This window comes from Hibiscus syriacus, unplaced genomic scaffold (genome assembly GCF_006381635.1).
Source record: "Hibiscus syriacus cultivar Baekdansim isolate YM2019G1 unplaced genomic scaffold, ASM638163v2 tig00117017_pilon, whole genome shotgun sequence".
NCBI lineage: Eukaryota > Viridiplantae > Streptophyta > Magnoliopsida > Malvales > Malvaceae > Hibiscus > Hibiscus syriacus.
The window spans coordinates 2342052-2357641 of record NW_024063526.1 but is presented as its reverse complement, the minus strand read 5'-3'; the positions used below and the strand labels follow the sequence as shown (position 1 = coordinate 2357641).

The 15590-nt window shown below is 34.4% G+C and overlaps 1 pseudogene; it reads left to right on the top strand.

Annotated features, from left to right (window-relative positions):
• Nucleotides 1-5657: 5657 nt before the first annotated feature.
• On the top strand, nucleotides 5658-15350 carry LOC120195656 (annotated as a pseudogene).
• The last annotated feature ends 240 nt before the right edge of the window (nucleotides 15351-15590 follow it).

Genomic DNA, 15590 nt, shown 5'->3' with positions numbered 1-15590 from the left:
AAACAAGTGAATTAACTATGTGAGTTAATTTATCCAATTTACTTTTAATAAAAACAACACTTACTTCATGAACCTATCGGTTAGGTTCACATGAGGAACCGAATTGCTATGAATTAGCCGCCATTTTGGAGATTAAATTTCTTGTTGCATCTGGTGTCATTTTGACGAGAGCGCCAGCACTAGAAACATCTATAATTTTTCCTCCACTGGAACCATGCCACAGACAACTAGCAAATAACTTTTTAAATTTCTCCCAATAATCGTAGAGAGTCTCTCCTTCATCTTGTCGAATTCCCAAAATGCTTCTCCTCAGCTCACTTGCTTTCGCCACTAGAAAAAGTCTATCAAAAAACATGTGATAAATTAGCCCATGTAGTAATGGAATTCAGTGGTAAATAAAATAACTATTCCTTAGCAGATCCGACTAAGGAAAAAGTTTGATTTGACCCTCAGAAAGTCTTTGGGGCTTCTCATATTTGAGCAGACCATGTGAAATTCCACGAGATGTTTACGCAGACTCTCACTGGGAAGACTTTGATAGGTAGGTAAGAGATGGATTAATCCCGTCTTGAGTTGATAAGTGGTCTCACCATTAGGAAAAGCCATATAGATTTACTATTGTACAACGAGAGATGGGGCTAGCTTTTTAATCGTTCGATGCGCCATTGGCTCTAGTTTAGGTGCAGGGTCTGCGACTGGTGCAATTGGAGTGGCGTCAGGCATTGATTCTTTGTAGGATGGTGTTTTGGAAGTAGATTCCAAATTTGATTGTTTCTTGTTTTGTTCTCTTTGTTGTTTTTTCCGTCGAAGCATTTGGCAATGGGTTCTACGAGCTTTCGCTTCGATCTTTGGGTCAAGTTCTACTAAATCTCCAGAATTGCCCATGGTCATAAATCAAAAATAAAAAAATAGATCAGTAATTTTCGAATTCCCCGGTAAGGGCACCAATTTTGACAGGTGTTGTTATACTCGTCAAAATAAATCCTCTTCTCAAATAAAATAAATAGAATTAAGTATAGTATACCGAAAGAGGGTCGATCCAGAAGGACTTAGAACTTCCTGATGTAGTTTTGTGTTGATATTATTTCAAACGGCTAAAACATAACAGTAAAATAAAAATGAGGGGAGTTTTTGCGATTGTGAGGAAAAAAAAGGTAAAGAAAGTAAAGATTAAAATCAAAGTAAAAGAAATGGAAACGTAAATAAAATTGAAAACAATAATGATGAAATAGCCTCAAGCTAGCTTTGTTTAAATTCCGTTTGCTCATTGAAATGGATTTTTCTCAGGGATTCACATTGGTTATAGTCTACAAGGCCCAACCCATTGTAACTTGTCTTTCTCTCTAGTAATTGATCTTCCAAAGTCACTCTCCAAAAGTCGATTCTTGAATGGGGTAGCCACAACTATTGTCTTTAGAACAAACAGAATTAAGTACTGGAAAGGCCCGACTAAGATTATGTTGTCTCGTCAAGAATTAAATCCAATCTCAATTTTCCTTAACGGACTGCCGCTAAGTTTGTTCACAGGAAGTTGAATTTTCCACAGTCTGATCCTTCATCCCAACTATAAATTAAACATCAAGACCAACGGACTCTTTTTTATTTGAAAGCGTTTTAGTTTTGAAGTTAAAGCCGATTGCCAAACCAATAAAATAGAAAAGCGAAAATTTTTCCCAAATGTATTTTAGTGCTTTTCAATTCTTACATATGGAATTGAGTTATCGCTAGCTCTATACTAATAAAGAAATTGGCTAAGCATGGTGGAAACCATACTTAGGATAGTTTATAAAAAGGGTAAAAACGTAAAGTAAATAAAGCATAAATGAAAAGGAAAAAGAACTTTGATTAAAACAAAACAAAGAAAACAAAGTAAATTCGAGATAAAAGATGATGTTAAGCTTACCCCATAGAGGGTATTTATAGGCTTATAAATCCTAAAGATAACAAGGAATTCAAAATAAAAAAAATTCTATAAAATAAAAGAAAATTCAAATGTTTCAAACTCAAACTTAAAAACTAAATTCCTAAAATCTCTTTCCAGATCGTATTGACTAGGCTACTTATAAAATCTTTCTCCTAGAAACTACCACGTTAAACCCGTGTCGTGCCCAGCTTTCGTGCCCATGTCTCCAATCGCTGCCAAAAAAGAAAAAATATGCAGATTATGCCTTTTTTTCTTCCAATTCCAGTAAACAATTCACTGCATATAAAATAAATGAATTACAATCCAAATCAGTAGTGATAAAGTCACAAAATAGGAGAATTGGTAAGTAAAATGTGGCAATTAAAAACAACTAAGATACCGAGAGAAAAGAGTCTTCAATCTTTATTCCTTCATTTTCTATTATACATAGGGTATAAAACCTTATTGAATATCTTTTGTAATTCTTTCTTGTTAGTTAAATCTTTGTAAACACCTACTTTTTGACATATTCTTGTTTACCCAAACATCATTTGTAAAGGGTATAAGTTTTGGTTGAGTCTTAGGAAAAACTAGAGTTGTAAATTTTACACTTTAGCCTAGAAAAAGTAAGAAAAAATTAGTGAATTTTTAGGGGGGAAAACTTAGTGTGGAGCTAAGTTAGTGAATGTAGACTTCATTAAGGAAGTTGAACCACTATAAATCCTTGTACAAAATGTTTATCTTTCTTTGCTTCCACACTAAATTTGTTAAATGTTAATTCACCCTCTCTTAGCTTATTTCGGTTGATCCATAAAGCCTCGATAATTATTACAAGTTATTTGTATGACAATGAACTTCTGAGCTCAACATTCGAAATTTTTTTTTCATAGGTCTTTAAGAGCCAGTTCGAGGAGCTTCTCTGTAGAATGAGGATTCCAAATTTAATCAAGCTATCAAAGTACGTCTCAAGTATTTTAGTAGGTATATATTTCATAGACCTTATATGTATTAGAGTCATAACTCTCTTTTGACAAACTTTGTATATTTTACGATGAATCATTGGGAGCTCCCCTAATAACTGGTGAGATGTCACCGCAATGGGTGCAAGCGAACACCTGTCAGAATAAAGATAGCCTTGTGGCTAAAGATATCGATTCCATAGGAAACGATATTGAAGATCTATTATTGTTGTCAATGAAATTTCTATTAAATGAGAAGAAGAAGATATATGTTAGTTAAGTTGTATGTGGTTGTAAATAAATGCAACGATAACAAAATAAATGAAATACTAAGCAATGGATAGAAGTAAGAACTCATCAGACTTTCACGCAACTGAAACACACAAGTAAACAAGTAAATATATTTTGATTTTTAACATAAATAGCACAAGCATATCTACCAAGCAAAACAAATGTTTGACTTCTATTAAGACTCAAACCAAGTTTGTTTCCCTTCTAGGTTATAGACCTAGTTCATTGCACCCTTAGTTCTGCCCAATTCTTAAGTGAATTCTACCGACAAGGATTGTTCCTAGAGATGTCACTAAAATGACACTTCCATGTTCATTACTTTCCAAAATCAATAGATTAATGCAAACAAAAGAAGACTTTATACAAATACCAAATCAAAATGATGTTTAAGACAACTTCCATCCTAAAAAACATAAACACATGGTAATCAGAATAATAGAGTTTAAAAAAATAATCTTAAGAAACTAATATCCCTATTAATAATCTAAGAAGTGATCCTTGTTGCTCGGTGTGATACGCAGCTTCTTCCTGGTGCGACCGGTCATCAGAGATTCCCCAGAGAGGTCTAGCACACCATGGACATTGCATTGAAATTCTAGGGAAGATGATTGGAGATGATCAAAAAGAAAGGATCCCATGATAGATAAAAAAAAGGGTTCCTCGGTCAGGTGTGTATTTCCTCTTTTATAAGCAACACTGAGGTACATTTGTCCTTCATGTACAAGATGTGATCCTCCGTACAGTTATCTAGAATAATGACCAACAACGACCTAGATTCTAGAATATCATATTCCCATTCAACGGTTACGATGACATCTTGCTCTGTATACATGGATACGACAATCATTATTTCCTTCAAAACTTAGGCATCAACATTAAACACAGGTCTTTCGACCTTTTAAAGCACGGCAGAGGTGAAATTGACTTTACAAATGTAAAATACAATGTGATGACATTTAACTCTAAATGTGATGCTATGACAACAAAATGTGGTGACAACTATGATGAAATGCACAACTTAGAAACAAAAGCATTTTAATGTATGAACAGAATTACATATTTTTTACAGTACTATCTCACCCTCACACTTAAATGTTTTCTTGTCTTCAAGTAAACAAAATAATGCAGTCACGAAAGCAATTTTAAGAAAGCTAATTTGCATTCACATTCTTGCTACTTGAGTTAAACAAGCTCGAAGTAAACAAGTCACAAGAATTAAATTCACAACTGCGCCGGCATTCACATAAGTATATAAATACATTTCATACAATCACAACATTATACTCCAATTTGAACATTTTCGTGAAATAAAATAAATTGTTATTTAGAAAAACATGCATTGTGTTGTTCAATTTAAAATACGAAATGAATTAATTAACAAAATAAATTTGATTGATTTCAAGTTCACATTTTGTAAAAATGTCGTATCGGATCGCATCACTTCGACCAAGTGAAGCTTTCCACGCTCATTCTACAAATCAGTGTTCTTGAAAAACATTCAAATATCATATCACTAAATAAGGAAATAAGATCAGAATAAATATAATTGTAAAAATAAAAATAAAATAGTTACAATATAAGAAACTATTCATTTAATGTTGTACATTAAAATACATAACATATGAAATAAATATACATACATAAGGGACTAAAACAAAACAACAAATTATTACACATCCTAATATAAATAACCATATAAACATACTTGGAAATTTAAAGGACTAAACTGGTATTAACAGAAACTAGAAGAGCCTAAACAGCAAAAATAGAAATTTCAAATGTCAAAAATAGAAAAAACTGAAATTTGAAGGGCCTAATCAACCATTATAAACAAATCAGAGCCCTAATCTACATTTTAAACAAATTCGGACACTAGAAATGAAAATAACCCTAAAATGAAGTTTAGGACTAAAATGCAATAAATCATAAATATGAATGTCGAATCATAATTAAACCAAATGTAAAACAATGACTAAAATGATAGATTTACAAATATCATAGCAAAATTCGAATAACATTAAAAAAACACAATACATTAAATCAGTGACTAAAAATGAAGTAATAAAAACATATCATACTTAAGTATAAATAACATTGAAGTACAATGATCGCAGCATAAATATATACATATATGTGCTTAAAGGCTAATAAGGACCAAATTGCAACATTCATAAAACAAGCTCTCAAAATAAAAAGAAACAAAACTTTCATTAATAAGTGAAAATACCCATAAATAGGGTTTACCCATAAGCAAAATGGTGCACTGGTCCTCCTCGAAACGATGTCGTTTGGTGTCGAATATAAAAGCCCAAATTCACACCCAAAATATCATCAACCCTCATTTTCTGCTTCAATCGCCTGAATGAGAGAAAGAGAGAGCTCTCAAAAGCCTGCGAACAACTATTGTATCGGCCTCTGCTGACCAGCGGCCACTGCCGTACGCCAGAGTCGGATGAAAGAGAAGAAGATGCCATCTGAAGTGTGTCTTGGCCCTGAGAAAGGATATGGGCCCTGTTTGTCTTGAAAATGGCCCAAACGTTGCAGATCTCCGAAAAATACCAAAGGGTTTCTTCGGCTTCGACGACCGCGTGAGGGGGAATCACCCAAAGGTAACCCCTTTTCTTTTTTTTCTCTCCTGTTTCTCTATATCTTTTCCTCTCTTTTTCCCCTCTCTCTTCTCTCTTCTCTCTTCTCTCTTTTCTATTTTTTATCCTTTGTAACCCTTGAATGCCTCTGTTTTTTTTCTTTTCGGAAGAAAAAACTCTTCAACTGGTTCCCCCACTTGATTTATGGTTCCCTCTTCTCCTTTTTCTTTTTCCCGAGAGGATAGGGTATGAATACCCTATCTCTTGCTTTATTGACACCCAAATATGCCTCGGGATATCTTGTGATGCTTATTATTATTTTTAATTTATTATCAATTTCTTCACTGTTGATATGATTAGGTGCAACTATCAGTCACTGTTGATGATAACATTGAGTGGTAGGACATTCGATGGCGGCTCGATGGCTTAGCAGTGGTTCATGCTTCGGTGGGAGCTGAAGAATCAAGTGGTAACTGAGCGGATGGCTTGATATTTTAGGGTTTTAAAACCTTGGATTATGAGTGATTTGGATCGTTGGATGGGTCCAGATCAAATGGCCAGGAGTGAGGCAGCGCTGGAGCTTGAAGGGAAACCCTAGTTGGGTTATCAAGTGGGCCGGTTCGAGTCGGCTCCCGGTGCTAGGTCGAGTCTGGATCGGGTCCAGATCCTGGGTTGGGTTGAGTACTGGTTGCATCTAGGTTGGGTTGTATCTGGGCTTGGGTCTTTTCTTGGTGCTTGTAATATGGGCTTGAAAGTGCACTGGGCGTCGGGTGATGGGTCAACTGGTTAATTATTTTAGCTATTTGAGTTGAATTTTGGGGTTTGCAAAAAATATGTATATTTTTATTAAAATAATAATAATAATAATTAATAATATTTTGTAAACCCTGACAAAAACGGGTATCTACAGCTGCCCCTCTTTTCACATTCTTATGTTAACAAGAATAGGGAAAAGACATAAAAGACAACAAGTTTTTGCTAGATTCTCTTTTTTTATTGGAAATTTGAAAGTGTTTGTTGTTGGGGACGACACTGCTCATACGTGATGAAGAGTTTTGGTCATCTAAAAGTAACACGACTCATATATGATGAGGAGATTTGGTATGTGGATGACGCGGTTCCTATGCGATGAGGATGGCAAACCATCTTTAGGGGGTGTTAACATGGTTCCTGTGCGATGAGGATAGCTGGCTATCTAGGGGTGACACGGCTCCTACGTGATGAGGAGGTTTGGTCGGTGGATGACACGGTTCCTACATGATGAGGATGTAGGCCATCTTTAGGGATGATAACACGGTTCCTACGTGATGATGATGGCTGGTTATCTAAGGGTGACACGGCTCCTACGTAATGAGGAGGTTTGGTCGGTGGATGACACGGTTCCTAAGCGATGAGGACGGTAGGCCATTTTTAGGGATAATGGTTTCAAGAGAAACTGACTCACAGATGATGCTTCAGGAGAAGCTATCTCAAGAGAGACAAAATTTGTTTCTAGGGAAACGATCTCAAAGATGGGTGTTTCAAGAGAAACTGTCTCAAGAAAGATAAAATTTGTTTCAAGGGAAATATACTCAAATATTGGTGTTTCAAGGGAAACTATCTCAAGAGAGACAAAACTTTGTTTCCAGAGAAACAAATTCAAAGATTTTTTTCAAAAGAAAATGTCTCAAGAGAGACAAAATTTTGTTTCCAGAGAAACAAACTCAAAGATTTTTCTTCAAAAGAAACTATTTCAAGAGAAACAAAACTTTGTTTCAAGAGAAACAATTTCAAAGTTTGTCTTAATAAAGATTATCTCTAGTGAGACAAAGTTTTTTAGCGAAAATTACCTCAAGCAAGACAAAATTTGTTTTTTAAGAAAACTTGTCTCAAGCAAGACGACCCTTTGTTTCGAGAGAAACTATCTCAAAGGCTATCGATACTCTTCTTGTTCTTGCATGCAAAGGAAAGGACTTCAAAAGATCTGATCGTTCCCTTAATGATGTTGAATCTCCAAAGATGCCCCCAAAATTCAATGTTAAATCTCCAAAGATGCCCCATCATTCATCATTTTTTGCTTCAACACTGATTCTAAGCATGAGCTTTATGTCTGAGAGCCACATGTCAACTACTAAGATCCACTCCAGAGAGATTGTCTTGTTTGGAAAATGTTTTTCTTCTTCTTTTATTTTCAAGAGTCTGAAAATATCAATTAAAAGAGTTGAAAAATGTTTAATCAAGAGTTTGAAAATATTGCCCCTTTCTAGGTTTTACAATTGAGTTAAATCATAAAACAAGAGTTTATTGGATATCAAATAATTAATTACACTTTTAATTCTTCAATAAATTATAGTTATTTGACAAGTGTCAAGATTATTGCTATCTTTGAGGTATGGTTTAAGTAAGGAAATGATAAAAAAGTCTCAGGTTGTTATCTTTGGTCAAAGGTTTGGCATTTTCATTTCTTTGATGTTCACTGATATGATGGAGTAGCTTTTATGCTAATCTACTAGAAGTGTTTTCCGCTTCTCAAATCTCCTGATCACATTCGTGTTGTGCAATGCCTTATCAAGGGATTTGTGATATCGCCTTCTATACAATAGTTGTACAGTCTTTATATTTGAGTCACCTTTTCAGGCTTTCAACTCAAATCCTCCTTTGGTTTCAAGACGTAATTCAAAATTTACGTCTTGAACCCCCTTTTTTATTATTTTTGTTCATCCATCATGCATTAAATATTTTAGAAACCTTTTGTAAATAAAAGATTAATCCTAATGGGTGGGATGAAATGTGAATATAGTCTCTTTTGTTTAGAAATCCATGTATGATTAGAATGGACATTTAAGGCACGTAATGCAGGTTATGGTTCATGGTTATGAAAGAAAGGGATGAATATGCCCAAACAAGTGTTTAAGGGTACTTGAACCAAGGATCAATTCATTCTTTTGTCTTCAATCTTGTCTTGTTCGATTTGAATTTTCCCGTATGTGTCCTTTTGGATGTTCTATGATCGCCTGGTGAACTGATTTTGGAATTATTGTGCTTGATCAATCTCATAGTTTGAAGCTTGATGCGTCATTTGACTCGAGGGAATCTTTGTATGTGCTTCTTATCTTTTTTCTTTCTTTTGTTCCTTTTCTTTGATTTTTGCTTTGATTTTTTTCTTTGCCCTTTATTTTTTTCTTTTCTTTTTTTTCTCTTTTGTTTTGATTGGATCTTCGTACTTGGCATTTGGTTCACCTTTTGGTATCTCATCTGGACCGATGATCTTCACTCATACGAGCAGACTTTTTTTTGCCTTGCCCCCAAGTATGGAGGGTGATCCTTGGTTATGGTTGAATCAGAAGAAAATATAATTTAGGCTCAAATGAAGACACAAGGGATATATTTTCTCTTTTTTCGAAGGGATAATGAAATAATGTCGTTCATCATTTCATACACAGAAATCCTTTACAAAAAAGGTATCCCCAGGGGATATTCATAATTAATTTTTATTCACATGAAAATAATGTAATTAATACATGATAGAATTATTTTGAATTAATTTTTTCTTCTTCTTGCTCCCAGTATGCCTCAATTGTACAAGTTCATCTTCAGAAAAATCATGAGAGATGCCCTATGTTATTCTTGTAGGAAGGTTTACGTTCAAGTGAACATCTTGTACTCAATGCCTTTAGGTTTTATTGGTGGAAAATGTTGGTTTTGCATCTTAATAGATGATGGTGTAACTTTATTAGCTCAACGAAAGGGAAGGGTATGACTTTTTGTGTCATGAAAAAGATAAAAGCAATGTTTCAAAATCTCAAAGAGGGGTAATGTCAAAATTTGATTTTTTGGTAGTGACCATGAATTATTTCGGGTAAAGAATTGAGAGATTTTATTTTGGTTTTAGATTGTCTAAAAGGGTTTAATTTTGTCATATGTCAAAAATCCATAATTCATGAAAAATTAAGAGAATTCATAATTCATTTGATATTTGAAGAACTAAAGATTAAAACTCGTTCAATTATTAAACCTTAGAAGGTAGCACAAGTTCAATCATTGAAAGATTAAGAAAATATAAAAGACAAAACAATGCTCTCAACGCAAATGGTAGATGTAATGACTTCTCTTGCTTAGCATTAGGATACCTTGAATAAATCATATGATGGATTTTGATCTTCAGTGCCTTATAGTTCTCAGCGGAATCTCCAGAGCTTCCTAGGTGGCAACTTCGCACTGGATCAATATCATGAACCTCAGGACATGGAGATTCTTTTCTCTGATCATCCTGAAATGTTCAACCCTATGATCAGCTGAATAGGCTCCATCAGTACTGATTTCAACTTCTTTTAATTGTTTGAATTTTGCTTCTATTCTCAATATGGTTAGGACCACTTCATCGAATCCTCCAAGGATTAATTCCATGTTTTTATGAATGACGTAAGCGAAAATGCTTGAATGAATGAAATGCAGATGCAAAATACGAAGATGCAAATGCAAAATATTGATCCCAACGATGAATACTATAGAATAATTTTCACCAAAAATAAAAGTCTTCACATTACAAGACAGTCCACTTTACAGACATGCCTTCTCTTAGTTGCTGAGTCCGAACTGGGTCAAGTCTTTGTACTGAACTTCTTTTAGCCTTCAATGAATGTCTGTATATTCAAGTGCTTGATTGAAAACTTTTATCTCTTCTTAAGAAAATTTTCACTAGAGTATCCCATTGAGGATCAATACTTTTTGCATTATGTCATGACGAATCAATGCAATGCAAAAAATGATGAAAAATGACAAACAAAAGAAAAGAAATAAGTTAGTACATGTAAGATAATCAATAGAATTAAAAAAATGCTATCTACATATAAACATAACACCTACTCAAACATGATATCTACTCGAGCATGCTTTTATTAAATAGCATTCCTACCCAAATATGCTTTCTACCCAAAAATAAATAATTTCAAGGAAATGATCTTAACCGCATCGTATCTAGTTCGCATGCTTTACTCAACAAAATTTAAAGCAAAAGGAAGGGTTCAGAAACGCTCCTCCTCTGTGTACAATTAATTTGGGTACCTACTAACGGACAGAGGTTCGGTATACTATACCTAGGGTGGCCATTCTATGGTTCACTATATTCATTGTTTCGGCTCTAACAGGAAAATGGTACTCGAATTGTCCTTGATGTCAGTGCCCCCTTGGGCTACCAAACCCTCGATCCTCACCCATTACATGTTTTGAATGGAAAAAGTTCAATTCGAGGGGATTTACTGCCTTATACCCATACGAGGAATAAATCCCTACGAATGTATAAGGTATGTATCCCATGGGTTATTTGCTAAAACTCATATGAAGAATAAATTCTTACGAGATTAAAGCATTCACCCCGACTTATTTGGATCGAAGCTCGTGTCTAGAGCTTATGTTATGCAAATGTGCATGATGTGTGTGAGGAGGAACGTGCCTACCTTTGACTCAAAAAAATTGAAAAGAAAAGAAAAGAAAAAAACTCGACAAAAACTTAGATAGAGATGAAAGAAAAAATTCAAATGTTAATATGAAAATTTAAAAATGAAGCAATTAAAAACTTCAATAAACAGATCATAAGTTAACTAAAGACACGAACTCATAGTTTCCACCAAACGACAATGTGTAAGCAATCTACAACCTGACTCTCCAAAAAAATATCTCCAGCAGAGTCGTCAAGCTGTCATAACCATTTTTTAAAAAACACTATTAAATATTATTTTAAGAACAATTTGTATGACTTTAATTTGGAAAAATTGGTCAGTTTTGGATTGGTTTGAATAAAATGGAAAGAGAGTCGCCATTGACCTTTGGGTTAGGTAGGTTAAATACCCAAAAACGTCTTTTAAAACAATTTTTAGAAAAATCATTTTTAGACGAAAAACTGGTTTGCATTTACAAAGATTTGACGTAATGGGTCTGGGAGTTGGTTGCGTGTGGGGAAGGGTAAGCACCTCCATAACGCCCAAAATTGGTAATCAATCGCTACACGTTGTCATAATATTGGAAATTATGAATCGAATATAAAGTTAAATTATGATTCATTAATTGAATATTGAATAATTTGGTTCGAATTAATAACTTAAAGAAAATCCTTTAACTCGATAAGAAATCTTGAAATTTTCTATCTTCCGTCGAGAAATCCATTTCAACTATTTCTCATTCGTAAAAAATATTCCTCCTAGGTTATTAAAAAATTGTGAATCGAATATAAATTGACAATCAACATTTGCTTGAAATAAAATAAATTGTTATTTAGAGAAACATGTAAGGTGTTGTTCAATTTAAAATACGAAATGAATTAATTAACAAAATAAAGTTGATTGATTTCAAGTTCACATTTTGTTAAAATGTTGTATCAGATCGCATCACTTCGACCAAGTGAAGCTTTCCACACTCATTCTACAAATTGGTGTTCTTGAAAAACATTCTAATACCATATCACTAAATAAGGGAATAAGATGGGAATAAATATAATTTTAAAAATAAAAATAAAAATAAAATATTTACAATATAAAAAAACTATTCATTTAATGTTGTACATAAAAATACATAAAATGTGAAATATATATACATACATAAGGGACTAAAACAAAAAAAATAAATTATTACACATCCAAATATAAATAACCATATAAACATACGTGGAAATTTAAAGGACTAAACTGGTATTAACAGAAACTGGAGGGACCTAAATAGAAAAAAATTAAAAAGGTCCAAAATAGAATAACAGAAATTTAAAGGGCCTAAACAACCATTAAAACAAATCAGAGCCCTAATCTACATTTTAAAAAAATTCAGACACTAGAAATGAAAATAACCCAAAAAACAAGTTTAGGACTAAAATGCAATAAATCAGAGACATGAAGGCCGAATCATAATTAAACCAAATGTAAAATAGTTACTAAAATGATAGATTTACAAATATCATAGCCAAATTCGAATAATATCAAAAATACACAATACATTAAATTAGTGACTAAAAATGAAATAATAAAATCATATCCTGCTTAAGTATAAATAACATTAAAGTACAATGACCGCATAATAAATATATACATACATGTGCTTAAAAGCTAAAAAGGACCAAATTGCAACATTCATAAAACAAGTGCTCAAAATAAAAAGAAACAAAACTTTAATTATTGACTGAAAAAATGATACAAAATCAGAATGACCCTAAATAGGGTTTACCCATAAGAGAAAATGTTGCGCTGGTCCCCTTCGAAACGATGTCGTTTGGTGTCAAATATAAAAGCCCAAATTCACGTCCAAATTATCATCAACCATCATTTGCTACTTTCATCGCCTGAAAAAGGAGAGAGAGAGAGAGGGGAGAGAGAGAGAGCTCCAAAGAGCTCTAAGAAATCGGCAAGCAACTGCCGTATCGATCGCCGCTGATCGGAAGCCACTGTCGTACGCTAACATCAGAGGAGAGAGAAGAAGACGCCATCTGAAGCATCTCTTGGCCCTGAGCAAGAATCTGGCCTCGATTGGCCTGAAAATAGCCCAAAACGTTGTAGATCTACGAAGAAACAAAAGGGTTTCTTCGGCTCCGACGACTGCGCGGGGGGAATCACCCAAAGGTAACCCCTTTTCTTTATTTTCTCTCCTGTTTCTCTGTATCTTTCCCCTTTTTTTCCCTCACTCTTTTCTCTTTTTCTATTTTTTCTCCTTTGTAACCCTCAAATGCCTCCGTTTTTTTCTTTTTGGGAAAAAACCCCTTGAACTGGTTCCCCCATTTGATTTATGGTTCCCTCTTCTCATTTTTCTTTTTCCCGAGAGGATAGGGTATGAATACACTATCTTTTGCTTGACTGGCACCTGAATATGCCTCGGGATATCTTGTATTGCTTATTATTATTTTTAATTTGCTATCAATTTCTTCACTGTTGATATGATTTAGGTGCAACTATCGGTCACTGTTGATGATAACATTGAGTGGTAGGACATTCGGTGACGGCTCGGTGGCTCGGCAGTGGCTCATGCGTCAGTGGGAGCTAAAGAATCAAGCGGCGACTGAGCTGATGGCTTTATATTTTAGGGTTTCGAAACCATAGGTTATGAGTGACCTGGATCGTTGGATGGGTCCAAATCCAATGTCCAGGAGTGAGGCGGCGTTGGAGCTTGAGGGGAAACCCTAGTTGGGTTGTCAAGTGGGCCGATTCGAGTCAGCTCTGGGTGCTGGGTTGAGTTTGGATCTAGTCCAGATCCTGGGTCAAGTTGAGTGCTGGTTGCATCTAGGTTGGGTTGTATCTGGAACTTGTCTTGGTTCTTGTTATCTGGGCTTGAATGTGCATTGGGCCTCGTGTGATAGATCAGCTGGTTAATTGTTGTAGTTGTTTGGGTTTAATTTTGGGATCTGCAAAAAATATGTACATTTGTATAATAATAATAATAATAATAATAATAATAATTAATATTATTTTTGTAGACCCGGACAAAAACGGGTGTCTACAGACACGTTTAGATTGTTTGCATGTCAAAGTTTTTTGGGTTTTCATTTGTTTAATAACATTAATCCTTATTATTGTTTTATTACTTATTGTTTTCATTCTTCTTCCTTGGATTTGTAAAGAACAATCATTTTTACAGATTTCAAGAGTTTCTGTTCTAAAATTTATAAGATTAATTTATCAGTTGGAGTCTATGACCATTTTCGGTATTCGAGATTATCGGGATTTGATCTTTGTTCATTGGAAGTTAGAGTTCGGTACCAAAAAGTTCAAGTTTTTTTAAGCAGTGCAATTCTTTTAAAGGTTGAAACTCCCAAAGATGAGTACAAAGATTCAGAAGACAGGAAACGGTTATGGTATTTTCCTAATCATGATTTCACTCTCATCATCCTTTGGACAAAATTCCTTGTTCATGGTGAAGAAAGAATGATCAATGATACATCATCTGGCATTTTCGATTTATACCTCGACAAAATTGATGAAGCATGGAGACAATCTCCCTGTTCTCGACTATGTCATAATCTCCGATGCACATAGGTTCTTTGGACCAATTTACCTACACGATAGTACCAGTGTCGTCGGATGTGTATACTGCAATACCTCGAATGTGACGGATTATGGCGTTGAATTTTCCCTGAGGTTGGCGTTTCGATCAGCATTGAAGCACATCAACAATTGCCCTAGTCCGGACATTTTCACCGGCACATTTTGAGGATGGGGCATGGAACACAGGGGGAAGATGTAACAGGACAGTCCCTTTGAGTGAATCGGAGATAAACTCAAGCGGCCCTGAATGGGAACTGAGGAGCCTGCAAATGGAAGAGATCGGAAAGGTGGGGATAGAAGGTGGTAAGCTCGGGAAAAGGTTTGGGTTTTGGATGTGATGAGGGCGATGATGATGAGACCGGATGGTCACCCTGGTGAGTTCTGGGGAAATAAATGGATGAAGGGTTATAATGACTGTTCATTGGTGCATGCCAGGTCCCATTGATGTGTGGAATGATTTTCTCATGGCAATTCTGATAAGAGAAGCTTCATTTGTTTCTTAGTGAAAGGGCTTTTAGATAGGGATCATCTACATGATATATTTTACACCTTAATAATTTTCTTCATTTTTTTCTTCTTGTCAATACAATCAATTAATTATATACTTTTCGTTGTAATTTAAGACTAGACTCAAACTTGAAAATCAATCTACTAATTATTAAATTTAGTTATTTAAGTTCTATTTTATAACTTGACTCAAATTTTAAAACAAAATTCAAGTCGAGTTTATAAAATTACAACTCGAAATCAATCAGAATCATTTTTTTCAAGTAACAAAATATCAATTTTTCGACAAGTTTTGCTCGTCCCTAACTAAAACCACAACGGGTGTTCAAGAATTTTTTAGTAGGATGTT